At 43.2% G+C, this 16,954-nt stretch overlaps 1 long non-coding RNA gene across 2 annotated transcripts; it reads left to right on the forward strand.

The window, feature by feature from the left end:
* Positions 1-2,609: 2,609 nt before the first annotated feature.
* On the forward strand, positions 2,610-16,360 carry LOC103012798 (uncharacterized). 2 transcript variants are annotated; one of them, XR_450955.2, is made up of 3 exons: positions 2,610-2,715; positions 4,654-4,736; positions 16,289-16,360. It is a non-coding gene; the product is annotated as an uncharacterized LOC103012798 (long non-coding RNA). The 2 variants fall into 2 exon arrangements; XR_009005566.1 differs by lacking the exon at positions 16,289-16,360 and adding an exon at positions 12,629-13,881.
* Positions 16,361-16,954: the final 594 nt, after the last annotated feature.

Below are 16,954 nucleotides of genomic sequence, written 5' to 3' on the forward strand. Positions count from 1 at the left end.
CTTATCCCAGTGCATTCCAGCTTTGATCTTCTCTCGCTTTTCACCTCTGTGCTGCCAGCATAAGCATCACTTTCCTAAAGCTAATAGAAGACTATAGTCAAATCTATCAGGAAACATCTGTGGCTTGATAAACACCTCCTCCTCCACCTCCACACTAATTAATTTCAGTTCTAATCACTTTATTCTTTGTGTGAAACAAAACATCTAAATTTGTTCCTCCCAATCTTTGTCTACCTTCAGATTCCTAAAAATGCCCCAAAATATGCATTAACATAAGGTTCTGAGAAGCAAGCTTTCTCTCTTACCCCTTAGCATTTTTCAACTTGAAAACTTCGTTGTCAGAGAAATCGGATGCAAAACATTCTCCCTTCAGCCAAAGAAATATTTCCCGTATCTGGTGGTGTTGCTTCTTCAAAGTAGATTTTCTTATTTTGGTTTCAGATCACATTAATTGCACTATTTCTTTCTTTTCCCTTTGAGATTCTTTTTCATCTGTTCTTGCTCTCTCCTGAATACATTTCCTACTAGCAGGAAGCTCTAAATGATGAATAGAATCTTAACCTTACCAAGCTTTAAGGCACTGATGTCTACATTTTGTGTTTGCTGATAGCAGGAGGCTTTTTAGTAGGGAAAGATGTTGTAAGATTCAAATTAGAAAAAAAAAAAAAAGATTGTCTCCTGATCAAAGTCTTACACAACAATCTGTGGGTTTTAGAGAAGTTGATTGGTGGCCACCTAAGGGTTTGGACTGTACATTGTCAAAAGAAAGTGGCAAAAAGCAACATGGCTACCTCTTGGACCTGCCTAGAAACACTGAACAAGGTTTCAGTCAATCTTCCTACCTGTTAAATAAAACACCTGGGAAGCATATAAATAATGCTCCAGAGAATAGGGTGCCATAGTGGAAAGAACTCTGTGTAGGCAGTCAGGAAGCCTGGGTCCTAATCCCTGACTTACCCCTAACCTACACATTTGACCTTTGGCTTGTTGTCACCTCTCTGTGGCTTGGCTTCTTCCATTTGTGGAATGAGAGGGTAAATGAAGAAAATGACCTCTAAGTCCTTTTGTAGTTTTAATAAACAGTGATGTCATAATTCTACGGTACTCAACAATAAGATGGAAGGACTGAATTCTGAGTCTGAGTTTCTCTCCCTTTGCATTATGCAAATCTGGAAACCTTCAGCATATAGACAGGGGAGGGTCACATTCTACAGTAGGATTAGTTACCCTACTTTTGGAGTGGAGGGAAAATGCAGGGACCTGGAGAATGTAAAGGTGTGGGACTGCTCCTGTGCAATCCCAGGTAGAGAGGGTTGGGCAAGCATGAGTACTGCAGAGATAACCACCGTGGCAGGGCATTGGCTGAGTCTCTGAATCAGTGTGTTTAAACCCTTGTGATTGCCTGAGTGTTAAGAATACTAGGAGCATCTTTTGTTCAAATATGTGGTCTTTGACCCTGGTTCTGGACACAGAGCTCCTAAATCCCTTAGAATTTCCTGAGTGATAAGATCGTCTTTTGTTCTAATGAGGCAACTCTTGGTGGGCTCTTGGATGAAGGCTAGTCATTAGAAAAACCAAACCATGATTAGAAGCCTGGAACTTTCAGCCCACCTCTATCCTCCAGGAAGAGGAGAGGGGCTGGAAATTGAGTTAATGATGAATCATACCTATGTGATGAAGCCTCCATAAAAATCTCAAAAGTACGGGGTTCAGAGAGCTCCCAGGTTGGTGAACACTCCCATGTACCTAGACGGTGGCACAGCCCAACTCCATGGAGACAGAAGCTCCTGCTCTCAGGACCTTTCTAGACCCTGCCCCGTGTACTTCCTCATCTGGCTGTTCATCTGTATCCTTAATAGAATCCTTTGTTATATAATAAACTGGTAAATATGTTTCCCTGAGTTCTGTGAGCTGTTGTAGCAAATGATTGAATCCAAGGAGGGAGACATGAGAAACTCTGCTTTGTAACCAAGTAGGACAGAAGTTGTGGGTCACCTGGAGACCTGCTACTGTGATTGGCATCTAAAGTGGGGGAAATCATGAGACCCAGCCCTTGAGCTGTGGGGTTCGTGATAACTCTGGCTAGTCTCAGAATAGAACTGAGTTGTAGGACATCCAGTTGGTGTCACAGAGGATTGCATATGGGGGAAAAAACCCACACCTTTGGTAACCAGAAGTGTCAGAAGTGAAGTGTTCTGTGAGGGCAGTAAAGGAGGCACACGCGAGTGTTTTTTCCTTTACGGTAGCCTTCTATGGAAATCTTCACTTTACCTCTTTACCAGGTCCGGAAGGCACTAGTATTTCTAACTCAACATAAGTGTATACTTCTGTATTTTCCCAGAAAAATATAATGGGTTATGTCAAATCCTGCCATAGTCAACTCTACAGCATGGGAGTAAACCTGAATGGGAAAACCTTTCATTTTCAAGACTCTCAGCCCATCTCCCAGTCTCCCTCCCAGTCCCTGCAGTTCCTTCCTAACTGGCACACACCTCTTTTGTCTTCCCCCCAAGCGCTGTCTCTCCTAGAAATGGAAGGACGTGGCATGGCTGACCACAGCAGGTGAAGTGTCTGACGTCATTTTCTGTTATTTTTATTCCCCTGCTTCTAAGGCTTCAAAGTGAAACGCTGTCCTGGCCAACTGTCAACCTCGGGCTGGTGAACACATCATCAGGTTCACATGAAGGAATTTTACCTGTATCTCATTGGCTCAAGGTAGCCTTGGTTTATGCCTGTTGCCCTGTAATAAGTATTAATAGCATCCCCTTTTCCTATCAAAGGGTCCTGGGTTGCACATTAAATGATATAGACACTCTAGCTTTGCCTATCATGCCAGGAACCACACTGGTGCCAAGAAGTCCTGATTACCTGGATTCAGATGGTGACTTTAAAGTATTTTTTGGTCCATGTATTGATATATAAAGAGCTCATGAGGTCACCAAATAAAACAGTCTCCCCGTGATAAATATCCATTAATGGGGTACAAAGGCAAATCAGAAATAGGATTCATTTTCTCCATTTTCCACGATTATCTCCTGCTTAGTATGGGGTGCAGGTTGTTATGGTGACGAAGTGCAGCTCACGTAGAGGATAATTATAAAGGATGTCGCACTGTGGCCTGGAGATGTCACATCACTTATTCCCCTGATGTCTGTGAAGAGTGGCTGGTCGAAAAAGTAGGCATGAGTACTGTGGAGGCTTGGTTCTGGCTACGTCAACATCCTGAAATGCAGAGCTATGTGAGACTGACCTTTTCCAGGTCCTCCTCTGAACTCTTCTTTCTACTCCAGTCCCCTTTCTCTTCCTCCCATTCCTCACACCCAGAGGTTGCATGAAGGAAGCAGGAAGCCTAGCTCATTCCATTTTGACTAATGGTTAGATTAAGAAAGTGTCTATACAGTTGAGTCAGTTATATGAGTGTTGAGTTGTCGTGGGGCTGCTTTACGGTTGATGGAGCCTGGATAGTTCTTGGCTTCTGTATTTGGTATTCTGCCATCAGATAATATCAAATTCAATTGATTGTCATTGGGTGGTTGAATATTGTTTTGTATCCTAGTTCCGTTTAATCAATCAGTGTCCCTGTATTCATCACTGACATTCTGGCAGCATGGAGAAAAGGCACTACTTGCACTGTTCATAGGTAATGAATGCTTGATCTTTAGAGAAGCAATCATCCACACAAATTCAGTTTATTTAAAAAATTTTCCCAGATTATGTCTTTTTCAGAAAAACATGAAGTACTCTTCCTTGTATGCCCATGGTTTAAAAATGTAATTTTCAAAATGGGCCAAGTCTTTGACTGGTGACATATAAACTAGGGTTCTTTGTAGTTAGTTTATAGAGGTACATTTGAAGAGGACGGAATTGACAGTACAATAAGCAAATGCCTATGGCTGGGAAACACCCAGGCCACATGTGCAGCATCTTTCAAACTAATAGTATGTGAAATCATGCTGGAATATTTGTGAGCTTTGTCTTGCCACCTTTTTGAAGCAAAAAAAATATTGACTCTCCTTCTATATTCTCCACAAATACAGACCATGAGCTTGTAGTTGTGGACTACAAAGTCGTAATACTGATTGAAATGCGTTATGTTTAAGTAGTGATGATCAATGATGATCAATTTTTAAAGGTCCTTTACATATGCAGCTTCGTATAATTCTTTCAATTATATGATGAGATATTACTATCTCTATTTTGCTAATGAGTTTGGAGGTTGGTCTTAAGCTGAAGAAATAGATTTGGGAGTCAGGTCCGTTCAGTTTTGGAGAGTAATAGACTATGCAACTTTCCAGAATCATACAAAGAAGTAATGGTACACTGTCCTAGGAACTATTTGAAGGAAAGGAATGCTGTTTCCTTTAGCTTATTTGTCACGAGAACTAGTCTTATCTGAAGCAAAGTTATTTTTGGAAGTGCACTTAGTTTGTAAAAAGGATGGGTGAGCTGACCTCATGCATTCAAATGTCCGGGATGCAAGCTCCTGGCTATGAGGTCCTTAGGATCTTTTTAGCCCGCAGACTGGATGTGCACACAGTGGAAAGCAAAGTGTCTCTTTCCATGCTCACACTACTGGAGCAGTTGAGTTGTGTTGGCTATAAAATGCCATGTTTGCTGTCACCTGGGAGACTTAATGAAGCATTCTCCATGCAGGAGGGATGATTCTGTCTGCTGACTCCTGGACTTGAAAGCAGATGGTGGAGGAGCCCACGGCTTCTGGAACAGCACAGGTGGAGGTAATGATTTGATCCTACTTGTTTTCCTTTAGAAGTCTCCTTCTTTCCTTTTTCTGCTATTGCCCTTTGTCTTCCTATTGAAAGGCTGATTGTCCCAGAAATGTTTAAGGAATATGTGTGAACATGTTTGTATGTGTAAATGTGTCTGTGTAACATTAGTTTTGCTCCATAAATCCACTTTTCTCAAGAGAAAGGTAATAAATCAGGTTGGAAACACCCTCTTGAAGAACACTCATAGAAAAAAAATTAAATAGATACTTTCTAAGAAGAACCCAAATATTTCAGTCATTTGAACAGCTCAGTTCCGGGTCTCTAAAATTCCTTCCTCTCCTTCCCTCCTCCATTCCCCTTGTTATAGAAGCACCTGGGGAAAGATGTGCTTCACATCGGGCCAGTCAGGCAGGCACTTCCATGCCACTTTCCTGGCAAGAGGAAGGTCACCTTTGTCGTCTGATTCATTCTTAAGGTTCTCCAATTAGAGGCTTGTGAAAGAGCGCGGAGATTGTGGGTTTTGTGCATCTCTCATTCTCTCCCATCTTCTCCTTTCCCAGCCCCATTGTTTTTTAAGAATATTGAAAACATTTAAGATTGTGTTAGATCTTCAAGAGCCACTTGGCTGGTAACTCATCCCAATTGTTCTCAGATGCAAATGCAATTGCCAAGTGGGCTGGCAGTAAGTCTCGATTCATTTCAATACATGTGTAGCTGTTTGAGAGTTAATAGAAAATTAGAATCAGAGCCAATATTGTCATGCATGGAGGTGACATAGGATCTGGACTCACGTGGCCAAAGTCAGGTCTGTGGTACTTGGTAAAGCAGAGCAGATCCAGCCTTGAGATCATGCTTTGCAGGTTCCCAAACACACTGGAAAGTGAAAGAGCTACCATTGTCAGTCCCACAAGTGTAGTTCTTACAAAAGAAAGACCCTAAGACATGAAAGAGCTTTTTATCACTTTGAAAACCTCTATTACTATTGAGAAGCAGAACTTTTGCACTTCCTCATGATTTTATTAAGTACTAAGCTAACTGAACAGGCACCTTTTAAGTGCCTGAAATAAATCATCTGACTTTTAAACCTCTCTAAAGAGTCTATATAGGTATGAAATGATATATAATGTTAATGAAAATAAGGACCATTAAATGCTTTGATTTTACGAAGGTGATGATGCTCATTTGTAACTCCCACAGAGGGTGAAAACTGTGAGTAAAATTTCCGAGAGAACCAGACCCAAAATTAGTTCTTCTAAAAAATATGATAGCATCCAACAAATGACCTAGGCAGATGAATACAATACAGGCTTGTGCTTCCCATGGAAGCTACATGCTCTTTGTTCAGTGTCTCAGGAGTTAATCAACTACCCACTCCAGATGACTGGCCAACAGGCAAAGGGGACTTGAGACCTTCTGACATTGAGACCTTTGGAAGCACCTTTGCCTTTCTATATACAGACTGGGCACATTGCCAGCTCACAGGCAGAAGAGCACATTGTTGAGTTGTCTGTCAGCAGTGGAGATCAGTTTTCACCAAGCTACTCAAATTTTCCTCCCTCGTCTCAATTGTGACCAGCCACACGCATTTGTAAATGTGTTCATGGTAGAGAATAGCCATAGACCTTGAGCCTACAGGTATAGATTCCACGACCTTGGTCTACTTCAACCATAGCTATTTCTGAATGCACAGTTGGGCTGCACCCTTCATCCTTCTACCCATCACCAATCTATCTCCCACGTTGTTCTAAAAATCATTGTTGGCTGTGGCTGGTTGTATTTCCAAAGACAGCTGCAACAATGTCTTCCACCCCACATGGTCTTCTTACAATGTGACTCCAGGGCTCCTCCCATTGAGTGCTGGACTCTATGTCCCTTGTCCTTGAACATGGATGGAACTTTGTCATTGCCATGACCAGTAAAGTATGGCAGAAATAATACTCTGTGACTTCCCAGGATAGATCATTAAAATGCTATGCACTCCTGCCTTGTTCTTTTGGTGCAACTGGTCTTGGAATCCAGCTCCCTGCAAGAAAACCAAACTGGCTCCTACAGAACGTCCATGTGTAAATGTTCCAGCCAATGGCCCAGCTGAGATCCCAGTGAAGTGCCAGCAAAAACCACCAGACAGGGGCTTCCCTGGTGGCGCAGTGGTTGGGAGTCTGCCTGCCGGTGCGGGGGACGCGGGTTCGGGCCCTGGTCTGGGAGGATCCCACATGCCGCGGAGCAACTGGGCCCGTGAGCCACAACTACTGAGCCTGAGCGTCTGGAGCCTCTGCTCCGCAACAAGAGAGGCCGCGATAGTGACAGGCCCGCGCACCGCGATGAAGAGTGGCCCCCACTCGCCGCAACTGGAGAAAGCCCTCGCACAGAAACGGAGACCCAACACAGCCAAAAATAAACATAATAAATAAATAATAAATAAAAAATTAAAAAAAACCCACCAGACACTGGAGTGCTGATGCCTCCAAAAGATCCCAGTCGCTCTTTATGAATCTCCCCAGTTAGGCCCCAGGCATTAAAGAGAAGAGAGAAGCTGTCCCCACTGTGCTTCATCCAAATTCCTGACACACAGAATCCATGAGCGTAATAAAAAGATTGTTTTATGCCATTAAGTTCTAGGGTAGTTTCTTATGCAGCAGTAGTAACTGGAACATTGTCAAAGCTTAGACTTGGACTGCTTTCAAGCCCTGAAACAGAAAATCATATTCCATCCTCAGAGTCTTTCCATGGCCCATAAAACCCCTCACATTTCCACAAGCTGCAAGCTTCAGTGAGAGCCAACTGAATGAAGTGTATGAGCTCAGAGTGCCTCAAGACAAAGACATAGCTCTTTTCTGAAATATACATTTTTTAAAGTAAATAAAAGTCTATTTCATCCTTATTTAAAACATTTTCTTAATCCTGGTGCCTTGAAGGACAGTATTCTCTTGGAGGAAAACCTTAAAAGGGAGATGCATCCTTCCCTCCTTCTACAAATTAGAAAGGTCTTCTCTACATTTAAGGCGACCTGTCCTGCTGCCCCTGTACCACTTCCTCCAGTGTCAGAAGAGTTAAGCTCTCCTTCAGACCCACATAACATGACTTACTTAGATTTTAGACTGATTGGATGCTTCACATGCCTTGGTAGCCAGGCATAGCATTCAGCTTTATGGCTTAAATTATCACAAGGAAGAGGTCTGCCCCCTCCCAGGGCCATTGATACTCTCTTCTTGATTGAGCTGACGTTAACCTTCCTCCCTACACATCCATGAAAAGGAAAAAGAAAAAAGTCACTAATTCCCTCCTTCCTCCACTCTCACATGAGTAAATGCTGACATTTGCCCCAAGACTGTTCTTTGGCTTTTGTTTCCTCTTGTGGGAGTCTCCTTAGAAGCTCTCAAGGGAACACCATGGAGTTTTATCCACATCCAGGTGATCAGACCAGCCCCTCCTTGTATGGCTTGTCCTAAAGCTCGAATCTGCAGTGTTTGGTGGTAAACAATGTCCGCATGCCCAAGTGCCCCTTATCAACCCAAACCAGGCAAAGGCCTCTTCAATTTCCTTTACTCATCAATCTCAGGGGCCAGACAATACATAATTTCCTCTACCATCAGGCTGTTAGGAAAGTGCATCTTGTTCGGAACTAGACACTTGCTCCCAAAGATGACAGTTTGATTTGAATCCCCAGGAATCAGAGAAAGCAATCAAAGTGGGAAGCGGATACAAGCTTTCCAATTGCCAGGCCACCAAACATGGTCTCTCTGGGATCGGCTTGTCCTGGGGGCAGGAGGAAAACATTTGATGAAATGTAGGATTTCAGTGGCAGCTGAAGAAGCACCTGTAATATGGATTGAAGGGTCCCCCTGGGGAAAGCAGAGGAAAAGTTCAAAGCCAAGGAATGATTTAGGACAAAGAGAAAAAACTATAAACCCCAAAGTACTAGCTGCAATGCTAGTCATTGATTGCCAGTATCTTATTTGAATTCAGCCAAGTTCTTGTTCAAAGAGTATGTTGATATTATGCCTGTCCCAGTGTAGGACAGCTGCAAAGGTAATTTTCCCAAAGGTTTCATCCATTTTGTGAGCCATATTTAGGCATTTCACCCACATTTAATTTACAGAAAGGACCACTAGGCTAGGTGTCAGAAAATCCTGGTACTAGACCAACTCTATTAGAAAGGATCCATATAATGGAACCTTAATATCCAGTAGGCATTCCTGGCTCGCTGAGACCTCTACTCTATTGCCTCACTCTCCTTTTTCTAAATGATGTAGAATTCCACAATTTCCCAGGTTTTCTGTACATTTCTGGGGTGAGGTAAATGTTGCCGTGGTACCTCTGATCTCGGTTCATCTTTCAATATGTGTTATCTCTTCTAAATCCTTTCAACCCACACATAGAACTTGGTCTCTCCCTCCTTGTCTGCATAATGTACCTATTCACATCAAGCATCTGGGGAGAAGAACACCGTGCATCGTGTAGCAAGCCTTGGAGAAACACAGGTCAGGCGCTCCTCCTCCGTAAAATCTTTCTGGTAACCCTGCCAACCCCAGCTTCCTGGTCCTCCATTGTCACCTTCAACTATGTGGTTTGACCTTCTAGGCAGCCCTTCCTCCCCTCTCTCTTTTCTTTCCCTTCTCTTCCAAAGACCGATAATTGAAAGCCCTTCCCCTTTTTATCCCAAAGAGCACTTTAATAATTTCTTTGGTTGTCGAACTCTAGCAAACAAAAGATCCTATAAAAAAGCTAGCCCTGTATCTAACTGAAATCATGATGGCAACTGGGCATTAAGAAAGGCACTTCCCATCTTGGTACTTGAGTTTCTCATTTTTAAGATGCCAGAGTGGAGCTGTGATTCCCCACTTTGGGATTCTCCTAGAGCCCATCGGGAGCCAACACTGTGCACGTGGAAAAGAAATGTCAGCATCTGGGCATCTGGGCTAATAAACAGATCTGCTAATCGTGTTTTACTTGAAAAGTGAAATTCAAGGAAAATCCAAGGGGATGTTAACATTGCTAAGCAGAGTCCTGTGCTGTTTTAAAAAATATGTTCATTCCTGCTCTGCCACTAATCATCTGTGAAACTCTGGGTAATTAGTTAACATATCTGAGCTTCCCTTTTTATCAATTTTGCATTTGTAACATGCTGTAATTAGTTTTGGTCATCTCTAAGGTGCACTGCACCGCTTTGAACGACTGTTTGATGAGATGTAATAAAACTCAAACAACACCCTATGGCTTACACTTCTACTCCCAGGTGTAAACCCAACAGAAATGCACATGTCCCCCAAAAGACGTGTGCGAGAATGTTCACAACAGCACTATTCATAATGGTCCTAGAGTGGGTGGAATGTTGGCCCCTATAAGATAGGTTCACGTCTTAATCCCCAGAACCTGTGAATGTGACCTTATTTGGGAAAAGAGTCTTTGTAGATGTAACTAAGGTAAGGACCTTGAGATGAGATCACCCTGGACTACCTGGTGGGCTCTAAATCCAATGATAAGTGTCCTTTTGAGAGGCAGAGGAGGAGAACTGAGACGAGGAAGAAGGGAAGGCCGTGTGAAGACAGAGGCAGAGATTGGAGTGATGCAGCCACAATCCAAGGAACATCTGGAGCCACCAGAAGCTGGAAGAGACAAAGAAGGAATCTCCCTCCGGAGCCTTCGCGGGGAACGCAGCCCTGCAGACACCTTGATTTTGGACTTTTGGCCTCTAGAACTGTGAGACAAAGCATTTCTGTTGTTTTGAGTGCCCAAGTTTGTGGTAGTTGTTACAGAAGCCGTAGAAAACAATACAAGCCCCAAACTGGAATACTATTACATTCACAATAGTAGCATGAATACATAAAACACTATAAAATACTTTACAGCAATGAGAAAGAACAAACAAGAGGAATGAAGCTTATCAAGATAATGTTAAATTAAAGAGGTTAGACTGGAAGTGCATAATGCTTGCTTCTATTAATATAAAGCTCAAAAACATGAAAAACATCATCATGTGATGGACGTCGGAATGGCAAGGGACATTGATTGGAAGAAGCCACAAGGAGACTTCTGGGGTGTTAGCAGCTCTATTTCATGAGCTGGGGAGTGATTACAAGGATGTGTTTGTTTTGCAAAAATAGGTTGAATTATATGCTTAAGTTTTAAGTAGACACTTTATAGTATGTATGTTCACCTCCAAGAAGTTTTTTCAAACTTTATTTTAATCTTAAAGTATAAACGGAGTTGAGTATTTTGTTCACATAAGCAGAGAACATTCACCAGGGTTTACTGCATGCTTCAGGCTAGGATATCAGATGGTTGGCCATGGTATTTATATGAGGAGTACTTTGTAAATTTAAAACAGAATTGGTGTAAACTAAATTCACATATTCAGTGACTATCCCAATACAGCTATTTAGGTTTCAAATATTCACACCTAAATATTTACAAAAATCCCCCAAGTGTGAACTCTACTTTGAAGGCCCCCAAACATGATCCTGCTAAAGCAAGTTGGCTTGAGCTGTTTTATATCCCTTTATCTATTCATGACATTCACTTTATAAGTCCATTAGCTCACCTCCTTCAGGGAGTCCTCCCTTCTTGCAGCTGCATCTGATACAGAAGACTGTATCTACCTAGTGCCAAAGTATTCATATTTAGATTATATTTGATTCATCACAAGTATTTGTTTATGTGCTATTCCGTAAGAGTTCCTAACTTGTTTCTATATGTGTATGATACACAGCTGATGCAGCTTTTAAGAATTTTTAACCATTTAAGCATTGGGGCCTCCTCAGGTTGTTATCTAAAAATGGTCACTGAGGTGAAGACTCCTTTGCAAGAGGTTTATTAAGGAAAAGTTCCTGGGAGAAACTGGTAAGGGGGTGAGGGAAGCAGGACAGGGAAGGGGAGGAAGCTACGCAGGAGGACGGTCCCAGGCAAGTCCTGCAGAGGGTGCCTTTAGCCTTATCCCACAGGGAGTTCTGGTAGGTTCCAGGGGAGCCAGGCTTTCCTATTCCTTTGCTGTCAGTCACTGGTAGCGTCCCTGTGGGGAGCTTAAACTCTCAGCCACCCTGACTTTTCATGCAGGCAAAGCAGCTCCACTCATCCAAGGTCAGTTCTCTGAAGAACCCCCGTAGACACAAAAGCACACTGATGCCGCAGGAAGGGTGCACCCAAACAGTGAAAGGGACCCAAAGGGACCTGGGCAGAACACAGGGCCCACTGCAGGGCCCTCCCTTGGTCTCTCTGTGCAGTTCCCCAGCCTTCCCATTGGAAAGGTGTCCTCTCCACCTGGACGGGGCAGCCCAGAGCCGCTGCTGCCATCCCTGCTGTGCTGGGCTAGGCACAGGAATAGTAGAAACCTGCCATCCCATGAGTTCCACCCACAAAGCTGGGCTTAGGCCTCCTTTACCCTTCAATCTCTCCAAGCCTATCAAAATCCAGAAGGCGAAAGGGTGACGAGGGACAGGGAATGCTGTCCTTTCTCAGGGACCCTTTCCATGCAGACGCCCTGTTCTCTCCTTGTCTGAGAAGTAGAATCGTGTGGTGGCGGGGAGTTCGTGATCTATAGGTGGTTTGCCTGGGTTGGAATCCCAGTCCCTAGTGTATCTGTGAGGCTTTGGGCAAATTACTTAACCTCTCTGTAGCTCACTTTCCTCAGGTCTAAAATGAGAATGACAGTCACATCTACCTTCTGGAATTATTTTGAGGATTAGATGAATTAACACATGACGCTCGATGAATGACATAGGGAGTGTTTACAACAGGAGGGTTCACTAGACCTTTCCAGCTCTTTATTACTAAAGTCAGGGCAGAAACCTCATCCAGTAACAAAGACATAGACAGAGATACATTCACTCTGAAACTAATGAAACGTAAGCTCCAGGGCTTCTCATTTAATTTCTGTTAGTAATGTCTTATTATTTTTCTTGTAGCGAACCCCCCACATTGTATGAGCTTTTGGCCCTTCAAAACCTGGATCCACTCCTGGAAATGAGCTATAGTTTTCCTTTGGCTTCATCTCTGGGAAACTTCAGCACAATCGAGGGAGTAGGGGAAGGTGATTGGAACCCACCATAAATACCTTGTGACCAGGAAGGGTGCAGCAAGATCAGCATCTGCATCCAGGCCGTCATCCTCATCAACCTTGCCATCACCGTCAGCTCCGCCGGCAGCCTCAGCATCGGCGTCATTACTTCCACTCGCACCTCCAATCCTCCCCCTCCTCCTCTTCTACTTCATTATCATCCGTTTCATGGCATTTCTGCTCCGTGCTCTCATTCATGCTACCACCTTTCCTGAGAAAATAGAAAAGGAGCATGTGCTGAGGTCTTCATTCTTGAGTCAGATAAAGAGGGACACAGACTGATTGATTTTACCATGATTCACTGTTCATACCACACTACTTTCAGCCTGGCACAAAGAAGACTGGATGTGTCCAAGGAACCAGGGTTCAGGGCCCCCTGACCAGAGGTCAAATCTAGGCTGTATCACTAAGGGTAGGTGCAATTGGGGAAATACCTTCATCTGTAAAAGGAGAGGAAAATAGGGCGTACCTCACAGTGAGCAAATGGAGATCAAGAGCCACTTACTTGCAACATCGAAGGCACCAACCAGACCTCTGGAATCAAATGGAGATCAAGAGCCACTTACTTGCAACATCGAAGGCACCAACCAGACCTCTGGAATCAGCTCCGTGTCCCCACCTGACCCCCTCCAAAGGACGGAATTTACATAACAGAATAAGAAAACAAAGAATAAAACTCACAAAAGGGAAGGGGGAGCAAGTATGTAAACCATTAAGAGCCAGTTTAGTTCTAACAGCTAATATTTGGCTCTGGGTTACACAGGAAGTTTTCCCCCAAAGAAGTACATAATTCTTCAATAGAAGTGAGTTTACCTTGACCTCAAATTCTAAAAGATGTTTTTCTTGTGAAATTTTACGTGTGATTTTCTGAGGCCAGTTTCCAAAAAAAAAAAATACTGAAGGGTTTCCATGTGACTGTCGTTTATATAGACCCTGGATCTACTGGGAGCCTAAATATTAAAATCCAACAGAGTCAAGGTGATTCTTCAGGGAATTACTCAGCTGTAGTTCAAGAATGGGGCCTGGGGGCTTCCCTGGTGGCACAGTGGTTGAGAATCTGCCTGCCAATGCAGGGGACACGGGTTCGAGCCCTGGTCTGGGAGGATCCCACATGCTGTGGAGCAGCTGGGCCCCGTGAGCCACAACTACTGAGCCTGCGCGTCTGGAGCCTGTGCTCCGCAGCGAGAGAGGCCGCGATAGTGAGAGGCCTGCGCACCGCGGTGAGGAGTGGCCCCCGCTCGCCGCAACTAGAGAAAGCTCTCGCACAGAAACGAAGACCCAACACAGCCAAAAATAAATAAATAAACAAATATTAAAAAAAAAAAAAAAAAAAAGAATGGGGCCTGACAGTGATGGAACTTAATACAGGGACAGAATTCAGACAACATGGAGGGAGCTGGGACTTGTCCTTAACAACTTCTTCCCTAAATGTGGCTTCTCTCCACTGCCTTTTCAGTAAGAGGTGATGAGTGGGAGGTTCAAGGTTTAATTCTTTGATAGGACGTTCGTGTACTGATGCTCGGATTCAAGGTAGGTCCATGTGTTATAATAGTAAATAATAATAATGGCGATAATAATAATAAAGCAGTTGGGTTGCAGTCTCATGAACTGTTGAGTTTTGGCTGATGGAACGTAGGAGTGTACCTGCTAACAACAACCTATGTGTCAAAATAATTAACATGAACCCTTATTTCTGGTAGGAAAAAAAACTTATTATGCTCGTCAAGAGGTATAGCCTTCTAGATTCAGTTTTCATCAGTTGAGCTCAAAATATACCAAGAAGTTGGAACTGGTTTCCTCAGAACTTTCTTCTGCTTCCTGAAAGCCAAATAATTATTCAAACCATTCAGATAATTGAAGGGTTTGAGAAAAGTGTGCTTCTTTTTCAGGTAAAGAAATTTCTCTCCTACCTCTTGTAGCTTTTTCTCTTCATCAACACAACATCCAGAAAGAACACCATCAATAAAAATTTCCAAAATTTTAGCTTTTTTTGCTTGTTAATCTCCCAGCCCCAATCCCTCCCAGTTAGAACTTTGTAACAGCGGGTGCTGTCCCTGGACACACTTCAGCTGCAGCCTTCACTCTGCATGTGTTACAGGACCTTGGCCAGAAGGTAGCTGCCAGCGTGACAATCAAAGTTGCACAACTAGGCTTGGCATGATTGGGTACGATGTGTCTCTGGGCTATTGGGATCTCTTGAATTATTCCGAGTTGGTGACCAAAGTGTACTTGTCAATATTTGTAGAAAGGTTGTTTCTAAAGAGCTGGAGTGTCATGTCACAGGGACATCTGGGAATGGATGGACCCCCAAGTTATGCAATTCTTTGAGTCTTGATTTAAAAAAATTTTTTTTTTTTATGGTTTCATGAGCAGTGATGGGGGGCCTCTGTGTTTTGTTTTGTTTTGTTTTTTTAAATTTATTTATGGCTGTGTTGGGTCTTCGTTTCTGTGCGAGGGCTTTCTCTAGTTGTGGCAAGCGGGGGCCACTCTTCATCGCGGTGCGCGGGCCTCTCACTATCGCGGCCTCTCTTGTTGCGGAGCACAGGCTCCAGACGCGCAGGCTCAGTAATTGTAGCTCACGGGCCCAGTTGCTCCGCGGCATGTGGGATCTTCCCAGACCAGGGCTCGAACCCGTGTCCCCTGCATTCGGCAGGCAGATTCTCAACAACTGCGCCAGCAGGGAAGCCCGATTTTTTAAATTTGGTAAACAAATATCCTAGTTTCCTTCAGGTGGGACCAGTTGGAAGCATGTTCTACATTGTGTCCTGGAAGTCCCAGCAGGATATAGGCCCCAGCTGCCCACACTGTATCCTGTTCACTAAAGCTCTTTGGATTGACTTCCTTCCCCATCTCACTTTCCACATCCCTAAATTTCCTGGGGTCCTCATCCGGATAATCCTTGTCTCAGGATTAGCTTCCTTTTTTATGGCTCATTTCAAAAAATTTGTTGAGGTATAATTGACATATAACAAATATACAATACAGTATTATTAACTGTAGTCACCAAATATTAGCTTCTAGAGGAACAAAAAAATGAGACACCCTTTATACACTTTTGATAAGCTATTTTCATTCCTGGTTTACAGACAAGGAAACTAAGACTTACAGTCATTAAGTAACTAGCCCTAGAGTCATTAAGTAACTAGCCCAAGATCATACTCCTAATAAATAGGAAAACTTGGTTCAGTCCCACATGCCTCTTCCCATTACACCACAGTGCCTCATAAAATGGGAAGAGCTAATTTGCCCTGCCGCTGGTACACAGACATGGCTCTGGGAATACAAGCATCTAGAACTGGCAAGTCCCTTTTTAGTAAACTGGTTTTCAAGTTTTAGTATCTCTGCAGGGCATTTTCTTGTTTCTGTTTCATTGGTAACAAAGTATATTTGGTTGCTGCTTTGTAAGTTATGCATAAATAGTTGCCCAATGAAAGTAATTGCCGTTTCATGTTAGTATCATAATATTCTTCACCTGGAGTGCTGGGTGTCTTCCCTTTGCCCCTGGCAGATCCACTGTCCCCCAGCTCTCCACCCTGGGAGGCTGCCCAACAGAACTGACAAAAATCCACATGCAAGCAAGAAGCCGTGGAATTCAAAGGTAATGGGTTAAGCTTTTTTCCAATCATGCTGTGGTAATAACTGAAATCAGTTTTTCAAAAGAGTCAAAATTAGGCAGTAGGATGTGATGAGCAAACACATCTTAGATTATTGTTAGAAAAACAGAATTCCTTGTTTCATATTGTAATAAAAATGCATTTAAAATGTTACAGAAAAATGTGATCAAAGAGAGAGAAGCCTGCCTTTTTAGATGTCCCAGAGCAGAAGCACATGTTAAAATGTCATATTTTTTAAGTTCTGGAGATAAAAAGTGAGGCTGAATGCATTAAAGTGCAAAATGGGTATTTCTAGATGTGGAAACGCGTAATGGAAAAAGTAGGTAGGACGGAATTGATTAGGTAGGCAGAGAAAGAGCAAATATTCAAGCAAATACAGGACATTTGCATGAGCAGAGCCAGTGAGAAGGAAAAGGAATTAGTACGTCAAGCAAAAATAAATCCACTTTCTACAGGCTCCATAGGCTTTCCCGAAAGAGAAAAAGAAACTTGTTTTTTGGGAGGTGACCCCTAGAATGCCCTTCTTCATTTAAGACAATTTTACCCACATTGAAGGCTTA

Source organism: Balaenoptera acutorostrata, chromosome 15 (genome assembly GCF_949987535.1).
Source record: "Balaenoptera acutorostrata chromosome 15, mBalAcu1.1, whole genome shotgun sequence".
Lineage (NCBI taxonomy): Eukaryota > Metazoa > Chordata > Mammalia > Artiodactyla > Balaenopteridae > Balaenoptera > Balaenoptera acutorostrata.